This window comes from Sus scrofa, chromosome 15 (genome assembly GCF_000003025.6).
Source record: "Sus scrofa isolate TJ Tabasco breed Duroc chromosome 15, Sscrofa11.1, whole genome shotgun sequence".
NCBI lineage: Eukaryota > Metazoa > Chordata > Mammalia > Artiodactyla > Suidae > Sus > Sus scrofa.
This window is the reverse complement of record NC_010457.5, coordinates 122,212,809-122,234,791: the sequence shown is the minus strand read 5'-3', so window position 1 is coordinate 122,234,791 and position 21,983 is coordinate 122,212,809. Positions and strand designations below refer to the sequence as shown.

The 21,983-nt window shown below is 41.1% G+C and overlaps 1 long non-coding RNA gene across 2 annotated transcripts in view; it reads right to left on the bottom strand.

Annotated features, from left to right (window-relative positions):
- Positions 1-17,101, bottom strand: part of LOC110256949 — a 465,513-nt gene extending 448,412 nt beyond the window's left edge. For both annotated transcript variants that reach the window (XR_002339035.1, XR_002339034.1), the window contains exon 1: positions 16,173-17,101. This is a non-coding gene — a long non-coding RNA (uncharacterized LOC110256949). The remainder of the gene's footprint in view (positions 1-16,172) is intronic.

Here is a 21,983-nt window from a genome sequence, read left to right as displayed (position 1 = left end):
CTTGGAGCTAATATAAAATATCTTGTTAACATGTTTTCTATCCAATTCTTTCATCATTTACCTTTTTGGCTCTTGGAGAAACAATCCATCATGCTCAAATCTTTTCACACACCTGCACTAAGCTAATATAGCAATAGAAAAGCCAGTGCAACCTGGAGTGAGTGAAAAGATTTGTAAATCATGTAGGAATGCTTTCAATGTGGACACTTAGTCTGGATAACGCAAGATGATACTTTGCCTTGGGGTTTAGAGTTTCATATACCATGTCTTGTCACAGAAGTAACCTCACATTCTGCTGGATACATGGGGTACAGGATATCAAGGTAGCTTATGCATGCAGAATATCTATAGACTGTTAGCTCATAAAGCTGATGTAGAAGAGAAAGGTAGGAGGGCCTACTCCGTGATGGAACATGAATCTTAATTTCCTGGCTCAGCAAGAGAATCACACAACAATGCACTGAATGTTCTCATCCCCCTGAAATTCAAATGTTGGAATCCTAACCCCCTAATGTAATGATATTAAAAATGAAGATTTTGCTGGAGTTTCCATTGTGGCTCAGTGGTAATGAACCTGACTAGTATCCATGAGGATGTGGGTTTGATTCCTGGCCTCACTCAGTGGGTTAACAATCCGGCATTGCTGTGAGCTGTGAAATAAATAGGTTGCAGACGAGTCTGGGATCCTGCGTTGTGGCTGTGATGTAGGCCAGCAGCCTGAGTCCTGATTCAACCCCTAAGCCTGGGAATGTCCATATGCCACAGGTGAGGCCCTAAAAGGAAAAAAAAAAAAAAGTGAAGACTTTGGGAGGTAATTAGGTCATGAGGGAAGAGCCCTCACAAATGAGATTAGTGCCCTTACAAAAGGGACCCTAGATAGCGCTCTACCTCTCTTTCTGAAAAGACAGCTTTCTAACCCTCTCTGCATGTAGGGACACAGAGGGAAGTCGGAGGTCTGAACCTGGAAGAGGTTCCCTCCCTGATCCTGCTGGCACCCTGACCTCAGACCTCCAGCCTCTAGAACTGTGAGAAAAAAATAAAAATCTATCGTTCATACCAGCCTATGGTACTTTGTTACAGCAGCCTAAACTGACTACGACACACAATGTCTAAGGCAGTTCTCTGCCCAGTGCTGGGGGCTCTGGCTATTTCTCCTCAACTGAACCCCTGACCTATATTTGTTTGACTGCATTTCAAACTCCCTATGTACTAACCCACTTTTCAGTGCTTAGCTCCTGCTGCCTAGCTCCAAGGCAGACTAAGAAAACCAACAGCCAACCAAAGCCATCATCATATTGCAGGCACTGCTTCAAACACCTTAGAAATATTGACTCACTGAACTCAGAACAGCAGACATTGGCAAACCATGGCCCATGGGCAAAATGTGGCCAGTCACCTCTTTTGGTAAATAAACACATTCATTGACATGTTGTCTATGGCCACCTTCATGGGCCGACAGCAAAGTTGAGTAGTTGCAGCATTTATGGCCGGCAAAGCCGACAGTATGTACCATCTAGAAAGTCTGTTCACCTTGAAGTAGAGAATTCCCCACAGTGTGGTCAAAAAACCTGATTCTCTGAGTCACATGTGGATAAAGTTAGAATTGTTGTTGACAGAATTCTTGGTTTGGGGAGAAAGTTTAAATAAGGGTTCAATTTACATTTATGCATTTATTTACTATTTACACATTAGGACGTGCCTTTTATCACCATAGAGCTGGTATTGGGATTCCTTTTCAGTACAAGTCCTAGTCGCTGACTTTCATCTTTTGATATTCATTTGCTCACTCATTTGACCTTGTCCAGAATTTCCTTCATGCAGTTTTCAACCACAAATTCAGTAGTGGCTACCAGCAAACCGAACGGAGGAGGACAACAGTGGCATGCCAGCAGGTAGGCTTGTTTACTGCAGTCTGCTTGTAACTAAAGGGAGGATACACTGGATGCATCTCGTAAATCTCCATGGACAAAATGCTCACATATGGAATTCCAGTACCCTCTTCCCAAAAACGAACATGTGCTTCCCTGGCATGGAACAGAAGGGAGATTCCTCTGGCCCCTCCCAGCGTTTCCCCTTCTGTCCAGAAGCTACTCCCCAGGAGAGCCACGGGGGTCATCCCACAAGCACATATTGGCCACATCTTCACGTGGCCAAAACATCTGGAAGGAAAAATGCACTTAATCATTCAGATTATTTTCCCCTGAAGCAACGCCAAACATCTGTCTAACTAGCAACAGCTGTGTATTCATTGTGGGGGCTGCCATAACAAATACTATTGGCTGGGTGGCTTAAACAACCAAAACTTATTGTTGCATAGTTCTGGTGGTGGAAGCCCTAGATCAGGGTGCCAGCATGCCAGCATGGCTGGGTTCTGGTACAAATCATCTTCCCTTTCGCTGTATCGTCACATGGCAGGGAGGGAGAAGCGGGGAGAGAGAGAAAGAGAGAAGGAGGGAGGGGGCTCTTTAATATCTCTACTTACAAAAGCACTGATCCTATTATGAGGATCAGCCCCTCATGACCTCATCTAAACCTGATTACCTTCCGAAGGCTCCAGCTCCAAATCCCAACATATGGGGGAGGAGGGATTCAACAGATGAATTTTGACAGAACATGAGTCAGGCCATACCAAGCTTCATCTCCAGCATTAAATAGGCCAGACCTTTGTTGCCCCAAAGGGGTACCCTGGGCAAAGGCTCAATGAATCACAACCAGAGACTCCATCCCCTGGCTCCTTCCTAGTCCTCATGGGTGCTAACCACATCCTCCTAGGAGCTCCCTCTGAAGCAACCATACCAGGGCAATGCCCCTGTTGGTGCCACAGGCTTTGTGCATTTGAGAGCTCATGCTGGGCTCAGTGTAAATCTAGATTGGCTGAGCCAGGATGAAAGTGTTCCAGATACTTCCTGGCATTCTGGTGGCAGAGGCTTGGGAATCAAGCAGCTTGGAATTCCAGCGTAAAGGCAGGATCACATGACTAGATACCATTCCAGTTGATGTTATTACTATTGTAGAGTAACAAACTGCCCCAAAACTCATTGGCTTACCACTAAGCATTTATCATTGCCCAGCTGGGCAATTTAGGCGACCTGGGGCAGATGTGGTTGATTTCTTCTGGCCTTGTTCATATATGTCTGCAACCAGGTGGCAGGTGCAGAGTGTGGGAGAGGGGGAGATGGGACGGCCACTCCTGGAGAGCCTCAGCCACAGGTCTGACAGTTGCCCAGTTGTCATTTGGGATGATGGGCCATGTAGTTTCCATCTTCCGCCCCTAACCCAGACCAATTTTCAAGGTGATTCCAAGAAAGAAAAGAAGCACATACATCTTTGGAGGCTTCAGTTCAGTACTGGCTCAATGAGAAGCAGGCCACCTCTATTAGGCAAAGCCGGTCACAGGACCCAACCAAATTCAAGTGTGGAAATGAACTCTACCTCTTACTAGGAGAAGCTGCAAGTGGCATAGCAAACAGTATGGATACAAGAAGGGAAGAGGCAGCACGGCCATTTCTACAATCTACCCATGGAGTGCGATCTGGGAAAGACTGGCTACTCAATCATGAATGAGCTCCAGATAGTCATTCACTTCCTTTCCTCCATTCACTTTTCCTCACTAAGAAATGAGCACGGAATACTGAACAGTGGAGGAAAAATAGGAGCCGAGGAGACCAAGAGCTGGAAGAACAGCATTTTCCTTGTTACCCTGACATCAAGGAACTGTGTCGCTTTGAGCCAATCACTTTCCTCCTTTGAGTCACTGATGATTTTTCATCCTGAAAAGAAGTATGTTATTTAATCTTAAAGTACCTTATCAATTGGTGATCCTATATGCAAATCAAATCCTCCCCTGCAGACTTTTCCAATTAGTCACCTACCTAAAGTATTGTGTGGCTGGTACAGAGATGTTACTTCCCTAGCACCTTCATTGAGAAGAGCCCTGAAAAGTAATTGATTAACTTATCTTAGGTCCACCTCTACCACTGAAATTATGTGATCGAAACAATTAGACTTCTTTTTTTTTTTTTTTTTTGCTTTCTAGGGCTGCACGCCTGGCATAGGAAAGTTCTAATCAGAGCTACAGCTGCAGGCCCACACCATAGCAACAAAAGATCTGAGCCACGTCTGAAACCTACATCACAGCTCTCGGCAACACTGGATTGTTAACCCACTGAGTGAGGCCAGGGATTGAACCTGTCTCCTCAGGGATTGAACCTGCCTCCTCAGGTTCGTTACTGCTGAGCCACAATGGGAACTCTCTAAACAATTAGATTTCTAAAAGACAACCCTGAGAGATTTGATGGATAGGATTTTCTTCTGTATCTCTTCCACCTGCATCCACGTCAGCAGGAAATGAGTTTCTTCACTTTTTCAGCCCAGAGGATGAAGGATGGGGTCTTGGGAAGGGGTAGCACATTGTGTTCCACCCTCTTCTCAGGAGCTGAAGCCTGCCCCTCTGTGTCCTCATTTTCTCTCCTCTGACTTGTGAAAAACATCTTGGAAGAAATATGACATATTGTCCAGGGTGTAATTATTACCTTAAATTTGAAAATTAAATAGGTGTGTGAGAAATACAATCTCCTCCCCTGAAAGTATGAGCATTTGCTATAAGACATTTTCCCAAACAGACATAAGCATCCTTATCTTACCTTTCATTAAAGCATAAACTTCTTCAGATTGACTCCAGAACTTCCTAAAGCCTTGCATTCTCTAATCCCTACTACTGTACCTGGCATGTAGTACATGCTCATTAAATACTTTATGAATTTAAGTCTATTGGGGAGATGGGGGGGAATTTACTTACTATATTAAGACTGTGTTTGCATGTTGCCAAAACATTTCTTTGAAAAATGAAAACTCCAATCATTTCAATGCCAAATTATGCCACACAGTCACACATCTGGGAAACATTTGGAGCATTTTTCTTTCCCCCTGAATGTTTTGGTGTCCTATAGAGGCAAGCCTCAGGAAATAGCTGTGGGTGTCTGTGGTGAGGGGAGTGTACAATGTGGGAGGTAGTATTTTCAAAGTGGGTCTGGGAGAGTTTGCTGGTAGACTCAAATTGGAAATTGGTTCACTTCTGTATGCTGACTGCCACGTAAATGTGTGCTAACTTTTTATTTTATCACATAAGGCAATTAATAGCAAAAGTCGCCATGATGCTCATTCCCCTTAGTTAATCATTCAACCGATAATTCAACAGGATTTAAAGTTTAAGAAAATCCTCTGACAGTCATGCAATGGAATAGTACTCATCTATTCAAAATAAAACAAGAGAGCTTTGAAGCCATGTGGAAAAAAAAATATTTATAATGAGTGCTTAAACTAGGAGAAAAAAAAAAAAAACCCAGAAGATAAAATATCCTATACATCAACAATACAAATAGCTAAAATACAGATGAGTAATGGGTGGCCTCTTATAGAAATATACCTGGTCCAGTTCTACCCTGCATGACTAACAGGTACTGACCTCTTTCCACCAGCACTGTAACTTCATATGGGGGTGGTTTCATATGGTTCACGTGTATCTCCTGCAAATCTAAGTAGTTTATTAATACATTTATTCAATACAATTGTGAGCTTGCTCCAAGCCAGGCACTAGTTCGTGGTGTCTGTCACTGAAGGGCTCTCATAACCTAATGACGTAGGGAGACAAGCCAATAAAATAATTCCTAAATATAAATTTAGTATTTTTATCTATTATTTTTGGATTTTTTTTTAATTAAAAAAAATGTTATGGGTCTTTTCAGCAGTCTTAGGTGCCCTAGCTCCAATGCCCCTAGGGCAGAAGGCAAGACAGAGGAGAACATTTGAAATGAGAAGGCAGCAAAGGACTATAGAGACAGGAGTCCTTGTTTCCTAAGGGACAGTCAGTCCTTTTGGTTACACACTTTCTGAATATGATTCCTTGCCACTCACAACCATTAAAGTAAGATTCCCCCCAAACCATGCATCTCTGGAGATTCCCCCTACACCATGTATCTCTGTAATATATATATATTACATATATAAATAATGTAAATATACATTATTTATATATGTAATATAAAAAAATTACAAATCAAACAGCTAATTCCTAAAACCATATATGAATCCTTTGGACTTCTTTATCATCCTATCCCAATCAAATAATTCTTTTTTTTTTTTTTTCAGCATACAGAGGAAAACTGGATTGGTGTACTTGTTCCTTTTTCGAATTAAATAGTATGTATTTTCTAAATTAAATTTTGTAATACAAAATCAGTGGTACACACTGACCCACCCAGGGGGGCAGGCTTGGCGTCTATCATCCTATTGTTCTCCACCAATTGAAAGTTATAGAGGACTCAGAGACCCCAGATTTATACTTAGGGAGCCTGTAGCCTACCACATCTGGAGATTGCAAGGTCCCCATGGCTGGAGATGGTGGGGGATTCATGAGAATTGACTCTACAAGGGGCTGTCAGGTCTATAAACTGGGCATGGACATGAGATTCACATCTTCCACCAGTTCCCCAGACGTCACTGATGACCAAGCTCATTCCTCAAAGTGGGAGAGTCATGGCCAACAGATCCAGGGGGTTCAGATTCAAGGAAAATCCCCCAGTGAGGAAACTCATCTCCCTCACCTTATTTTTTAAAATAATTTTATATAAGCTAGGGCTACTTAAATTGATTTCAAAGGCCCCCAGAAGGGAATAGCTTGACGAGTGTGTGGAAGAAGGCTGGAGCTGTAGTACAGAGTAGGAATAGTCTTATGTGATTGAATTTACCCATGATCCCTAATATTACTTACTACTGATTGTCCTGTGCTAACTCCTTCTTCTTCCCTGTAGTTGCCCGGCTAAGTCACTGCACAGGGCCACCCCCCAAAAAAAATAGGACCCAAAATCTCTTTGTCACATCCCAAGTTGACCTGGATAGTCCCATTTTAGGCCATGATAAAAAAAAAAAATTATGCGAAAATAATATAGCCATTTGAAGAATGGAAAAGTCATTCAAGGACAAAAAAGAGGTAAAAAGAACTTATGAGGAATCACTATATCATGGGTAAGAAAACAATTGGCACACTTCAAAATGGAAAACAAAATAGTATTGAAGAAAACTCAAATTTTCCATAACTTCAATGGCGCTTCATTTTCCAAATGTGTGCTCCTTTAAATGATTAAGGTTTTTAACAATCCAGAATAAAAGGAGCAAAGAGTAAAAGAAAATAAATCTTTCCATATTCGAAATTTGCAATGTTGAAACTAGCCAACAAAAACATGGGATCACTTGGAACCAGTTCTTGGCCATAATTAAATTAGAATGTGTTTAAATTCTTAACAGCATGGCATTTTACACTGAGTTTGAAATATACACCTAAACACTCTAGCCATCATGAGTTATTAATATAAAGTACCCAATAACTGGAGAAATATTGCAGCATATTACCACTCCTCCCTGGCTAATGAAACCAATCATCCTCTCGCGTTTTAGCCACACAAACCAGAATCACACTCCTTGTAGCTTGAAAGGTTTCAGAAAGCACTGAAGCAGCTAAAGGGCAGCCTTCTGCCTGACGAAACAATCCTGAAATAAACTGTGGGGTTGATTTTACTGAAGTGTGTGTGTTTTCTTTTTAAGCTATCTACCTGTCCACTTCTTCGCACAGAATAAAAATGAGATCCCATGAGGCACGAACAGCATGACCATAGTCTACTCGTTGTTACGGGGGAGCCTCTGGAGGAGAGGAAGGTCACACTTTAGAAAGCTAAACCTGCCTGTTTAGCTATTGAGCTTATTTTGATAACAACTGGCTGGACTGCATATATTCCATAGTCCTTAGCAATAGGTTATAGAAGTCTGCTGAATTCTGGTAAGAAAGAGTATAGGCCATCAAGCAACAGTACGACCAAACTTTTAATTAAAATTAGGGCTGGCTAAACCCTTTAACTAGCAGGATTCATGGGCCAGCAGTGGGACTCAAGGTTTTGGCAAGAACCATGGTCTCTCCTCACTAGACATTTTGGCACAGACCCAGAGCAGCTCTGCCAAATGTGCTTCAGTGTGCCCTACCCATTGGACTAATGATCCTCCTAACCATTAGGCCAGGCCCTATAAAGCAACCTTCATAAAAATAGGGGCCGGAGAGTGACAGCGTCGAAATGGACAAAATAGTGCCAATACGATAAGAATAGGAGATTATTGACGGTTTTTCCACCATAGAGAAAACGTGAATTAATCTTGGCATCCTCTTACAAGCCAAGTAAACTAGTAGAGAAGAAGAGACACCATATATGGAGTAGATTTTAGGATCCAGGATGGAATTTCATGCCAAATACACATTTGAGATAATAAATAAGAAGGCAATTTGATTGACCAAAGACTTCCTAATGACCAAACCCAGATCATGGTACATTTTGGCCAAGGCCCCCTTGGGAATCCCAGAGTCCAAGAGAAGCAAGGGAACAGCAGAAACTTGGTGGGGGTGAGGGGGGCAGTAGCACAGAAGAGGAAGAAGATGGGGTGAGCTGCATTCAGAGCGTGCCCAAGTTAGAACAGCAGGATCTGTGGGCCACCAGGTCTCAGGAATGAGCACAGAGCTGGGTGACCAAGGCCAAACTGAGAAATCAGAATCCAGAAGACAAGGACCAGAGCAGACATGGGGGAGCAAAATGGAAGATGGAAATGAGTCCATGGCAACTGCTGACACTGGAGCTGTAGGTTAAAGGCTCGTTTTTATTGGGTGTCAGGAGCTCAGGCTGGGTTAAGTTGACCTCCTTTGAAGATATAGGGATAGTGACAGATTTAGGTTAAGTTTTGCAGGGTTCTTGTAATTACAAAATAATAAAAATAGCAACCATTACTACCACTTATTGAGCATTACTCTATACTAGATAACAACTTAGGGGCTTTTACTTACACTATAGTAGAATCAATATTAATAAACAACATCAACAGTAATAACCATTAATTGAGCACTTATATATGTCTAGAACTGTGCTAAGTACTCTAAAAATATTCTTTTTACTAAATCCAATACTGCTGTAATATTGTCCTTTATTTATTATTTTTATTTTACAAATGAAAAAAACTGAGGCTCAGAGAATTTTAGGAATTTGTCCAAGTTCACACAGCTTGTAGGAGCAGAGCCAGCGTTTGAACAGACTTTTTGTGTGAATACAAAGACCAAACTATTTCCAAAGGTTTAGTGACAGTATAGACCAAAGGTTAAGTGACAGTGAAGTCTATAGACAGTATAGACAGGATAGACCAAGCCTGACTGGTAACACAAGGAATGTGTCAAGGGAAACCCATTAAGCTCAACAGTTTGGAGGTCATGAAAGCAATCACCCTCATAACCATTCACTTGTTCCAAGTGACCCAGTAACAGAATACCTACTTGGGCATGAATGACTGCAAATGATGATCATGATCAAGAAGAACAAAGTAGAGGAAAGGATGATGCTGCTGATGATGGTGACTTGATGATGAATGTTGTGATGCTGGTGACAGCAACACCCACCTTGGCCTTGCTCATCCCCACGTTGAGGCAGAGCTATATGGTCAGGCTTGGAGAATACTTCGGGTGATATTAACCAGTGCCTTGCCACCTACGTCCACCTAATAATATTTAAAACCCCTTTAAGAGTGCCATGAGTGAACCCTAAAAAGCAAAAAAAAAAAAAAAAAAAAAAAAAAAGTTCATAGAACTTTCAATGGTTAAAGACAAAGCTTAAGGATATAGCCTTAAGACAGGTAAGAGTGTTCTAAATTTACTTAAGGTATATTAAAATATATTTAAAAAAAAAATCTCTAGGAAGTGCTTTACATAAAGACATGAAGATAAAGAGGATAAGGAAGTGGGACAGAAGTAAGCTGACCTGGAGTTCCTGTTGTGGCACAGCAGAAATGAATCTGACTAGTATCCATGAGGATGTGGGTTCGACTCCTGGCCTTGCTCAGTGGGTCAGGGATCTGGTGTTGCTGTGGCTGTGGTGAAGGCAGGCAGCTGTAGCTGTGGCCCTAAAAAGAGAGAGGGAGAGAGAGAGAAAGAAAGGAAGGAAAGGAAAGGAAAGGAAAGGAAAGGAAAGGAAAGGAAAGGAAAGGAAGGAAGGAAAAGAAGGAAGGAAGAAAGAAAAAAAAAGAAGGAAGGAAGGAAAGAAGGAAGAAAAGAAAAGCTCAAGCTACTACCTATACAACCTATGAGTGAACATGTCGCCAGGGGGCCAGAGCGCTCACAGGAAGACTACTGAGCTTTCCCCTTCCTGCACCAGCCTGAGCCACTTCTCATGTTGACCACCTCTTCCCTGCAACCTCATCCTTTCATGAGCTTAAGCTGTGTCCAGGGACAGCAGTGCTAATCCCTTTCAAACAATTTGTGGCTTCGTCCCTGCTTGCTTCAGCCAAGGAAGTGGTGCCTCCAACTAGCACAGCTACAAGTGCACATGGAAACTGATTCACACTTAGCTATCACAGAAAAAAAGTGGGGAAAGCAACAAAATTGCCAAGTGCAGGGTATCAACAACAGTTCGTGTTTGTTTGCAGGGCGGGTTTTTCTCAAAATGTACCTAGGTGAAGAGCAGTTAAAATATTACTCTTAAAGAAAGAACACCAGTCCCATGAATACAAACAAGAGGTACCTCGATGGCCTAACTAAGGCTTAGTGAATGTGCTCAACAACCCTTTGAGGAGGTATTTAAATAAGTCGTTGCAGTTGGCACTAATTATAAAAGGAAATCATGTCTTTTTCTTTAAGACTCAGGAGAAATGCAACCATTTCAGCACATGCCAGAAATAAGCAAACTAGAACGGGATTTTCATTACCATGCCTGATCCGCCAAACACAGATTTCATCTGAGAATCTATTATAGGCTCAAACTTTATATGTTCAAGTCCCAATCGCCAGGAACTCAGAACATGACTGAGTTTGGATCTAGAGGTAAATAAAAATGAGGTCCTTAGAGTGGACATAATCCTATATGACAGGTCTTCCTATAACAGGAGATTTGGATACAGACACAAATAAGACCATGAGAAGACACAGGGAGAAGGTGGCCGTCTCTAAGCCAAGGAAGGAGGCCTCTGCTGAAAGCTACCCTGCTGACATTTTGCTCTCAGACTTCTAGCCTCCAGAATTTTAAGAAAAGAAATTTCTGTTATTTAAGCCATCGAGTCTATGGTACTTTGCTACAGTAGCCCTAGAAAACTGATACAGCATCCAAAAGCTGTAGTTGTTCAATATGGGTAAATTTAAGGCAGTTCAGCTGAAATAAATATGCAGGACAATCACTTGCTGGCCATGATCATTTCCATTCAACTCCAAAAGCCACTGGAATAAAGAGCTCTGCTGTCCTAGATCTGGGTAAAATCACATCTCCTCCTCTGCACCCCTCTGATGGACAAGATGAAGTTAGCTAGGTGCAAAGCTCATGTGTCTGCTCTAGTCTAACAAATCCCATTGGGCATAATTCAATAAAGATTTTTTCCCCCTAATTAATCCAACAGCCTCCTTAGTGTTTTCTCCACCTCCGTTCTTACTCGCTCCAAGCCCTTCTCCATAAAATTATCTTCTCAACATTTGGAAATTCTCTGGTTTAAAAGCCTCCAGTGGCTTTGCACTGCACTTAGAATAAAATCCAAACTCCTTCATGGGGCCCAGAGAGCCCTCTGGAATCGAGCCCCATGCTCTCCTGAGCTTACTCTCTGTCTGGAGGACACATTTCCCCAGCCTGTTTTGATCTTTGAAGGTGCTAAACTCTTTCCTGCTCCAGACCTCTTAGCATGCCTTGCCTGTGACTGCCTCCAAGAGATGTTCTCCAACGATTTCTCAAACAAGTGGCATTCCCACACTGTATCTGTCATTCTCCATCCTACTCTATGCTCAATTCCTCCATGGCAAGTATTACAACTTGTACATATTTCATTTATCCTTCTATGTATTTGTTTTTTTCCTATAACCATGAGGTCAAGGACTCCATTCTCCAGTTCCATGACTGAATGAATGAATGGATAAGTAACATGATGAGAGAAACCATTTTGTAAACTCTAAGATATTATATAAATGTGAAGTATAATTACTAGATTGGAAAGCTAATTAAAGCAGAACCCATGCCTCCTTCTCCTCCTATGCCTCATTTCCTCAGCAAAAGGTACCTGAATTGGTTAATGTGTTCATTAATGGACGATGATCTTATGAATGAATGACGATATTGAATAACATAGGACTTATAGCAACATATGAGTTTTAAAACAATTTCATATATCCTACCTCATGCTAATCATCACAATTACCCTGTGAATAGATATTCTTATTCCCATTTTACAGGGGTAGGGAAACTGAGGCTGAGGAGTTAAGTAAACTGTTCAAATCTATACAGATACTGAGTGGTAGAGCCAAGGCTTTTTCCATTATCCCACTGCTGCCGCTTCAGATTGCTTAGCAATTATGCCCCCCTGGGTCCATGGTAACAAATGACAGGTAAGGGTGGAAGGATTCATGCCTATATAAGAGAAGACTGTCCTGCAGGTTAGCCTGGCAGCAGGGAAGAAGAAAATGGGGCTTTTCTGAGCCACTAAGGGAGGATTTTCCTTTGTATTCTATTTTTTCCCCTTACACATTAATTCAAGAGGCTAAGCATATTTGGCTAATACCATCTAAAAGAGTTCTGTCTTCATTCTGTTTGGAGGTGTATTTATCCCAAAATTATTTTGCTGTTTATAATGTAGTCCTATACTTTTGGCAGATGAAAAATTATATTGTTAGGTCTTCTAGGGTGAGTAATCCTATATAATGAATTAGGTATCTGTTCCAGGGGATAATTTAGTTCTGTGACTATTATTTCACACATTAAGCATATTTCTTTAATACTGTTATTATCAGACTAACGTTCATAACAGATTATATTCTCTCTTGAGATGACATTTACAAAATAATTTTGCTAGGAAAATGGATTCTGTGGTCAAAGTTGAAAGACAAATGACAGAATATGTAAAAAGTATTTGTAATACATATAATAATCAGGGTTAACATCTCCATACAAAAAAATCTCCTGCAAAGGAGTAATAAAAAAACACTCAATACAAAAATGCGCAAAAAAAATATGAACAAGAATTCACAGAACACATGAAATTGTATAGCTAATAAATAAAAACAGGACATAACTTCATTAACAAACTAATGCACTATAAAAGCAGTATTTGCCAAAACTGTTGGTAGAAACATTAAAAACTGAAGACACCTATAGAAGCAAAAACATTTTGAGATATAAATTATTAAAATCATTTTACAATATCCAGTTAATTTTAAAATGTGTGCTTATGACTTCCATTTCTAGGACTACATTGTCTTGAAATACTAGCATAATTGTATGTTAGCACAAGAGACTATTATGTTTAAATACTTTTACTGTCAACTCCACAAGTAAATGTCATTAGCATCCATGTATTTGATTGACATTAGGTAGCTGCCCATACTGAATGTAAGTTTTCATTTGGAAAATTTACCCACTAAGAATTGAGTAGAGGCTCAGTAATTAACTCATTGAATGGGACCGAAAAAATAATTCACCTGACAAAACCACGAGAACCATAAAAAGCCATTACCATGTTCTCCATGCTATCCTCTCCTTTATAAAAGGTATAATGGGAAAAAAAAAAAAAGAAGAAGAAGAAGAAGTCAGCTTGCAGTCCATCATATGTCTGTTCTCATTCTTGTTCTGATGCTTGCTAGCTATGTGGCTTTATCTTTCTTAACTTCAGTTTCCATATCCACAAAATGCATGTAAAAACTGATGTCTTTTTTTAAAAAAAAAAAAAACCTATGATTTCAGTTGACTGTTGGTTGGAATAAATAAGTAACAGCTCTATATATCACCCAGCAAAATTCACGGCCCAAGCTATGTACTCTACCAACACTATTTCCCTCTGCATGTGTGTAGGTCAAGGAGCTGTGCACGAGGAAGCGAAAGATGGGAACAAACAATTTGTGTTGCTCTAGGATTCATTCATTTTTCATTTTCTTACACTTGCTTAAAACCTGTTGTGAAACATATGGGGCTTGGTTCTATGTTGCACATATCCTGTCATTCAAACTGGGACAAAGGAATTTCTTACAAACACCTATAGAGAAAACAAATGGCTCTCTTTTTAGCAAAGATAGTAACTGGAGCTAGCTTCATTAATAAGAATAACAATGCGAAGAGTTTAACATGTGCCAGACACAGCTCTGTTCACCCTTATGCTGATGATCCCATTTAAGTCCTTCCATCCTGGGATGCAGGTTTTAACACTACGGGTTTTAATGGTCCATGAGAAAGAAACTTGCCATTTCAGGGCACCAAACGGACCCAAAGTTTTAGATGTGGCTGACAAGGACCAGGCCCCAGTTCAGAGCAAACAGAAAAACTAAAAGCAGAATACTAAAATGTATTCACCAGATTCTTAAAGATAAGATACAAATCAGTGTAATTGAAGAAAAATGTTTCATCAAGAATAAAACCTACCTCCCTGGTCAAAGCCCATAATTTGGAAGTTCCCATTGTGGCTCAGTGAACTAGTGAACCCGACTAGTATCCATGAGGACGGGAGTTCGAATCCCTGGTCCTGCTCAGCAGGTTAAGGATCCGGCGTTGGTATGAGCTGCCATGTTAAGTCATAGATGTGGCTAGCATCTGGCATTACTGTGGCTGTGGTGTAGGCCAGCTGCTACAGCTCCAATTCAACCCCTAGCATGGGAAGGTACAGCCCTAAAAAAAAATAAATAAAGACCAAAAAAGCCCATAATTTGAGCAGGTCACCAAGCCTCATGAGCTAATTAATACCCTGGTCCAGAATCCATCATCTGTTCATTTAACAAATCTTTGTGAGCCACCCACTACGTACTGTTCAGGACACTGAGATTATAGCAGTGAACAAAATAAGCAAAAAATGTCTACATGGATGTAGGGAGAAACAAACGAATAAGTACAAATGCATATAAACAAATGAATAAGTACAACCTACATATCAGTTGATGAAAAGTGCTATGTGGGAAAATAAAGCAGGGACAGGGAATTAGAAGCTCTGATTAAGGGAGGGAACAGGGGAGCAAAAAGTGTCAACCTCTGTCTGTAACCTCAATAGGTCAGGTAAGGTGACTGTGAACCTCCAGGTGAGTAAATGCACCAAATCATTCTACCAGGGAAAAAAATAACAGAATAAGAATATAGATGATGAAAAACCAAATAGGTATAGCACCATTTTTTTTTTTGGCTTTTTTTTTTTTTTTAGGGCCACACCCACAGCACATGGAGGTTCCTGGGCTAGGGGTCAAATTGGAGATACAGCTGCTGGCCTACACCACAGCCACGGCAATGCAGGATCCAAGCCCCGTGAGACCTACACCACAGCTCACGGCAACGCCACATTCTTAACCCACTGAATGAGGCCAGGCATTGAACCCGAAACTTCATGGTTCCTAGTTGGATTCATTTCCGCTGCACCACAACGGGAACTCCATAGCACAATTTTTATACCCAGTTTTACTGTGAGGGTCCTGATCAGCACTGCAAACATGTTAATACTGTATGAATGGTATCTGTCTTCTAAAGTGTTTAAAACATTTATAGGCATATGATAAATTAGACTTAAAATTTGAATTAAAGATTTAGAGACCTCAGATTTAACGAGTAATCACTGTGTACATGTTTTTAAAAATATCATCGGTTAAACTCAGGAATTTTTATGTATTCCTTGTATAAAGAGTACATAAAGAGAGAAATGTAAGCTTCTATATATTTTAAATACTCCGTTGATCAATAAATTCATAAGATTAATAAATAGGGCTCTAAAAAAAGTGTAAAAAGAACTGAGTGGTTCTCTCCATGATCAAAAGTCCCTCAAATATATCATAACAGGAGAAAACCAAGGCCCAGAGATGTCAAGTAACTTACCCTGTTCCAAGTCCCATGGCCGGTAAGTGGCAAAGCCACCGAGGGTCTGAATACAACCTGTACAGTGATATTAAATGTTTAAAGTGTGTCTCTGGCACAGAGTTAGCACTTGGTATTTCTCCCGTCCTGACCCCAGCCTAAAACAAACTTCAGGGGTAATCAGAGTAATCCAAAATACAGTCCAAACACACAGACACACACACACACAGACACACACACCCGTTCAAACTGGGAGGAATTCCTAACAAAGAGCCTCCATCTGCTCCCTTCCCCCCTAGCTCTTACCAGCTCAAAATCTGCAGAATACACTCATCATTTCACCCATTAAAGCATCTGAGCAGGCAGACGCATCCACAGCTTGGTGATGGTGGCAGGCAATCCACAAAGACAGCCCCTAGTAAACCACACCTCCTTCTACTCAGGGCTTTGGGTAATCACCTCCCATTGAACTTGGCTGCCCCATGACTCATTCACAACTCATTAGAATGAGGCCGAATGGACCCCTGCAGGACTTTGAAAGCTAAATTAGGAAAAAGCCTTGCAAGCTCTGCTTTGGTCTATTGGAGTGCTTGCTCTGTGGGAGAGAACTGACTGACAAGTAAGAAGTCTGACTATCCTGAGACCACTACACTGGGTAGAAGCTTGACCTGGCCAGGTGTTGAGGATGCTGTCGAGCAAGATGCCCAACCAGCCCTCAGGTGCTCCAGCCTGAGAGGCGGTCACGTGAGCAATCATGCCTTCAGGTGCCCCCAGCTTCAGCCTCCATCTGACGGCAACCACATGAAGGACCCCAACAAGCAAAAATGGCCCTGCAGAGCCCATCACCCCCCAGACCTGTGAGAGACCAGGATAAATCACTGTTGTAAACCACCACATTTTGGTCTGCGTTTCACGCTGCAATGGATAAACAGTGATCACGCGAGCCATGTACTCCATTTGGCTTTTTCTCAATGTGTTTTTTAGTTAATAAACACTGGGATGCCCTAGATAGTAACTATCCATTCCTAAATGTGCAATCAGCATGCTCTTTTTTTCCCTTCTATCCATACTGAGAATAGTAATAACATATACTTTATCTAATGTTTCAAAATTACCACCTATCATGATAGCCAGACAAAGAATATTTTCTTTCTCCTTTTTCAGGAAATGGTTGAAAACGAACTTAATAATGAACATTTTCCAAGCAACATTCTACTCCAGAACTCATGGGAGTTATAAAATCACCCCAAAGTAAGAAGGTGAAGTGGCTCACCCTTTAAATTCTTTCTATCTTGAAGTCTTTGATTTAAATCATTATTTTAAAAGAAAAAATCAAATCACACAGTGCTCTTAATAAAGCATTATTATTTCAGGGAAAAGGATAAAACTTTCCAAATGCAAATGTTTAGCTGGAGTAGAATTTTAAAAGATTCCAAGACATTAGTCAGGAGATGGATTGCTTTGCTATTGCAAGTCTGGGTTACAATATCACTGGAACCAAATTCCCGTCAGATTAGTCTTTACTCAAAATGAATGTTTGTAATTACGAAATGAAATAAGTTTTAATTTGAATTGCCTAAAAAGGGGAAACCAAATATTGTGTAATTACAGGAGAAGAAATTTGAGATGGAAAACAAGATAGTGTTATTTACAAGTAAAAAGGCTTTTATGGGATTAGGGGGCTTTAATGTGCATATTTGTAGGATTTGGGGTGGCAGAATTTGGAACTAAAATATTTTTCATCAGCGTTTATTTACAGTGTGCACGCAAGAAATGGAATCCCAGACACATCTGATATTGGACTTATTTAAACCTTTTATATCCCTCCTAAATCTGAAAAGACTCAAATGTTAGCCACACATAATGGAAGTAATCATGGAGTGTGATAAAATAAGTATTTGAAAACCACATGCAACTTTTAGGCTCAAATCCAGAACTATAAAATCCACTAGAGACATAATGAGCCTGACTTGCCTTCTTGGAGGAAGAAAAGCAGTGGGGGGAGGGGGGCAACGGAGGTGGGGAGGCATGGCTGGAATAGGTCCTTACTCTCCCTCCACAGCCCTTGGCACCTGAGTGGAGCCCCCAAATGCCCTGTCAGTGCTTTACAGCAAAAGGTGCCTACAAGCACCACGTTGGTATAGGGCAGCCATGTTTGAGCCTCCACAAAGCTGTGACTTTAGAGCCTTCTTACCTGTCTTACGCTTCCCCCATCCTCTCACTTCTCAAACACAAAGTCCAGGACCCTAGGAACACAGGACTGTCCCAGTCATCTTTTCCACAGCATGCACCCCTCAGCTGTCTAGCTCTGAAACTTCCTCCTGGATCTTTTCTGGGATAAAGCCTTCCTACTGCGGTGAGGACATTCCACTGGTGGGAACAATTTTGCTTACACTAAACTGCCTTTCCCAGAGATATGGGGTCCTGACAAAGTCTGGCAAACATGGTCCACAGTTCACCAAAAGCTTGTTCCTCTTCCTGATTGCACAGTTGTCAGGGGCAAGTGGTTGACCAGCCAGACACTCCGTTTCCCAGGTTCCCAGACACACATTGGTCAGGTGTGGTCATGTGACTGAGTTCTGGCCAATGAAAGACAGAACTGGTAAGTGCTACCTTATGTCTGACCCATCAACACCTCCCAAACAGCTCTTCTCCACAAACTTTTCTCACTCTGACTAGAAGGGAGCCATTCCCAGGGTGATGTGACAAACCCCCATTAACCCAGGTTCCTGAATGACCTCATGGAAATGGGCCACACCATGTACATATACATACACTCTCCCAAGGCAGTTAAATGCACACGTTTGGGTCTGTCGCTCTCTCTCTTTTTTAAACTGCAGTCATACTACCCTAAATACTACTTAATCCAAAGGCATCATTCCTTCATGAAAGATTTTGGAAAGTGGAAGAAACTTCCCAATTCCCCACAAATCACCTAGTTTAGAAGTTCCACAAAGAACCACTTTGACAGACCGCCAGACAGCAAGGCTTTGCCATCAGTCACTCACTTGTATAGAAGTGCCCATGTGGGCCAATTAGAGACGCTGCCTTCCTGCCAAAGACCTACCTTTCTTTCTTTCTTTCTTTCTTTCTTTCTTTCTTTCTTTCTTTCTTTCTTTCTTTCCTTCTTTCTTTCTTTATTGTCTTTTTAGGACTGCACTGGTGGCATATGGAAGTTCCCAGGTTAGGGGTCAAATCAGAGCTGCAGCTGCCAGCATATGCCATAGCCACAGAAACGCCAGATCCAAGCTGCGTCTGTGACCTACACCACAGCTCACAGCAACACTGGATCCCTAATGAAATGAGCGGGGCCAGGGATGGAACCAGCATCCTCACAGAGACTAGTCAGGTTCTAAACCCACTGAGCCATGACGGGAACTCTGCCAAGGACCTTCATCAACCTATTTCATTGACTACTCTCAGTAGTCACTTCTGAGACTCTGATTTTTTTTTTCAATGAGCTTTCCCAGCATTTCAATTTAGAAATTCACTAATCAATAAAAATCTCCTGTACAAATGAATTTATCTATGAAACAGACGCATAAACATAGAGAACAGACTAGTTGCCAAGGGGAAGAAAGGCTAAGGGAGGGGTGGATTGGGAGTCTGGGATTAACAGATACAAACTGTTTATATATAGAATGGATATTGATACAGAATGGATACACAACAAGGTCCTGCTGTCTAGCACAGGGAACTAAAGTCAATATCCTTTGATAAACCATAATGGAAAAAATATAACTGAATCACCTTGATGTACAGCAGAAATTAACATGTCATTGTAAATCAACTAAACTTCAATAAAACAAATTTTTTAAAAATAATAAAATAAATGATCTTCTGTGTCATGATCTCATCATTTCTTCACTTGTCATTTATTCATTCAAACAGCACTGTGCTAGGTAGATATTAACTGAACATACACAGCTACCATCCATTAATGCCAGTAAGAAAAGGAATAGTTATGAGAAGAAATAAAAATTACAAAATGATTATCAAGGTACCAGTATAATAATTATCATCATAGTGGACTTTATTCAGTCCATGCCAGACCAGCTCTTTGCTCAGAACATGGAACTCCTTATTTAATCACCCCAGCACCCTACCCTCATATTACAGATGGAGAAATCAAGGCTTAGAGACATTAAGTTCCATGCTGAAACCACACAAATAACTACTCTCGGGGTTGAGGTCTAAACTAAATTCTGTCTGATTCCAAAGTCATTTATTAACCAGGTGCCTTTGGGCACTTAAGCTCAATGCCATAACTCTCCATTTCCAGTCTGCAATACCATCTCAGTCACACAGAAGTATTTCTTCAAAGCTAAATGGCAGCACAAAGATGTTCCCACTCTCACTGCCCATAGTATACTTTATGAAAACTATGTGGGGAAGTCTGGACTTTTAAACAATTTCCTTGCTTCTGAAATGGCACTGGAGGCTGGAGGAAGCTTAAATAAATATTTAGAATAGTCCTATTATGAAAGAATTTTCCAGATCATGCATCTTGAAATGCTAATTGCCTTCAAACCAACCAAGACCCCCGGTGAAGGCATCTCAGACTTCATTTTTGCAACTTAAAGCAGTTATGATGAGGTGATCAGCAATTATCACATGACACCAGAGACTCCTGGTCCAGGTGCCTACTTTGGTGTGACGGTGGGGTCTGGCCTCCCGCCTAAGTTTCTGGGCTGTGAAAGGTACCGTGTCAGGAGCCGACACGGAGCCTGGCTTTGCTGTTAAACACACACTCGATCAAATCCCTGCACGACCAGCAGCTTATTCAGGCTCGTCTGCTGATAGCCGAGCATCCCCTGGAGAAATACACATTGGAAAAGACTTGGAGACTGGACGTTCAAAGGAGCACAAAGAAAGGCTGCCAAGTAATCACAGAACAAAGGTGATCAGTATCTCTGATTAAGGCCTAGGGCATGCTTGGGTCTTCATTTCCCAAAGGACAGCCCCAGGTGGATGGAGTCAGCTTCAGCTCCCAGAGTTGCTGTGACAGAGTGGAGACAGAAGTGTAACCAAAACAACGTTGGTCAAATGAACCTACAACACCCACTGTTCTCCAAGCAACGTGCAGTCTGTCCATGAAAAAGAATTTTTTTTTTTAGCCTAGTTAGATTGTAAAGTTGTTAAGGTGGAGACTTCAGGAGTTGGACACTTAACATTTAAATTTTTTTCCTTTACTACTTTTTTGGCTTTGTCATGCTCAGCAAGTTTCTTTTATTATTTTATTATTTTATTTTATTTATTTAATATTTTAGGGCCGTACCCACAGCATATGGAAGTTCCCAAGCTAGGGGTCAAACCAGAGCTGCAGCCACCAGCCTACGCCACAGCCACACCAATGTTGAATGGAGCCGCATCTGCGACCTACACCATAGCTCATGGCAATGCTGGACCCTTAACCCATTAAGTGAGGCCAGGGATCGAATCCGAGTCTTCATGGATACTAGTTGGCTTCGTTAACCACTGAGCCATGACAGGAACTTATAGCTCAGCAAGTTTCTAATCCTCTCTAAACCTCAGTTTCCTTGACTGTAAGTGTGACTAAGAATTACACCTACCTCCCAGGGTTAACAGTAATCAACCCCCATGTAAAATACTTTACAAAGAGCCTGGAATTTGGTCAATGTCTAAGTGATTTCACATATTTGTAGAGCAGATTTGAGATAGGAATCAAAAGGATGAGTTGCTCTGATACAGCAATTCTCAAAAGTTTTGGTCCCAAGACCCCAATGTAATCTTAAAAATTATTGAGAATCTCGAAGAGCCTTTGTTTTTGTAGATTATATCTGTCAACATTTGCCATAGGTGAGATAAATGAAAAACACTCTTAAATATTTATAAACTCACTTAAAAATAATAAGTCCAGTGTATGTTTTATAGCATATTTTTATGAAAAATAACTATTTTTTTCCAAACATAATTTAGTGAGAAGAGTGACACTGTTTTCCATTTTCACCAAGCTCTTTATTATCTGCCTTAATAGAATCAGCTGGATTCTCAAAGCCGCTCCTGCATTTGATCGGTTATGTTATAGCGTTTTCATTAACATATCTTAAGAGAATCTAGCCTCACGCAAATGTAGAGGTGGAAAAGAGAGAGAAT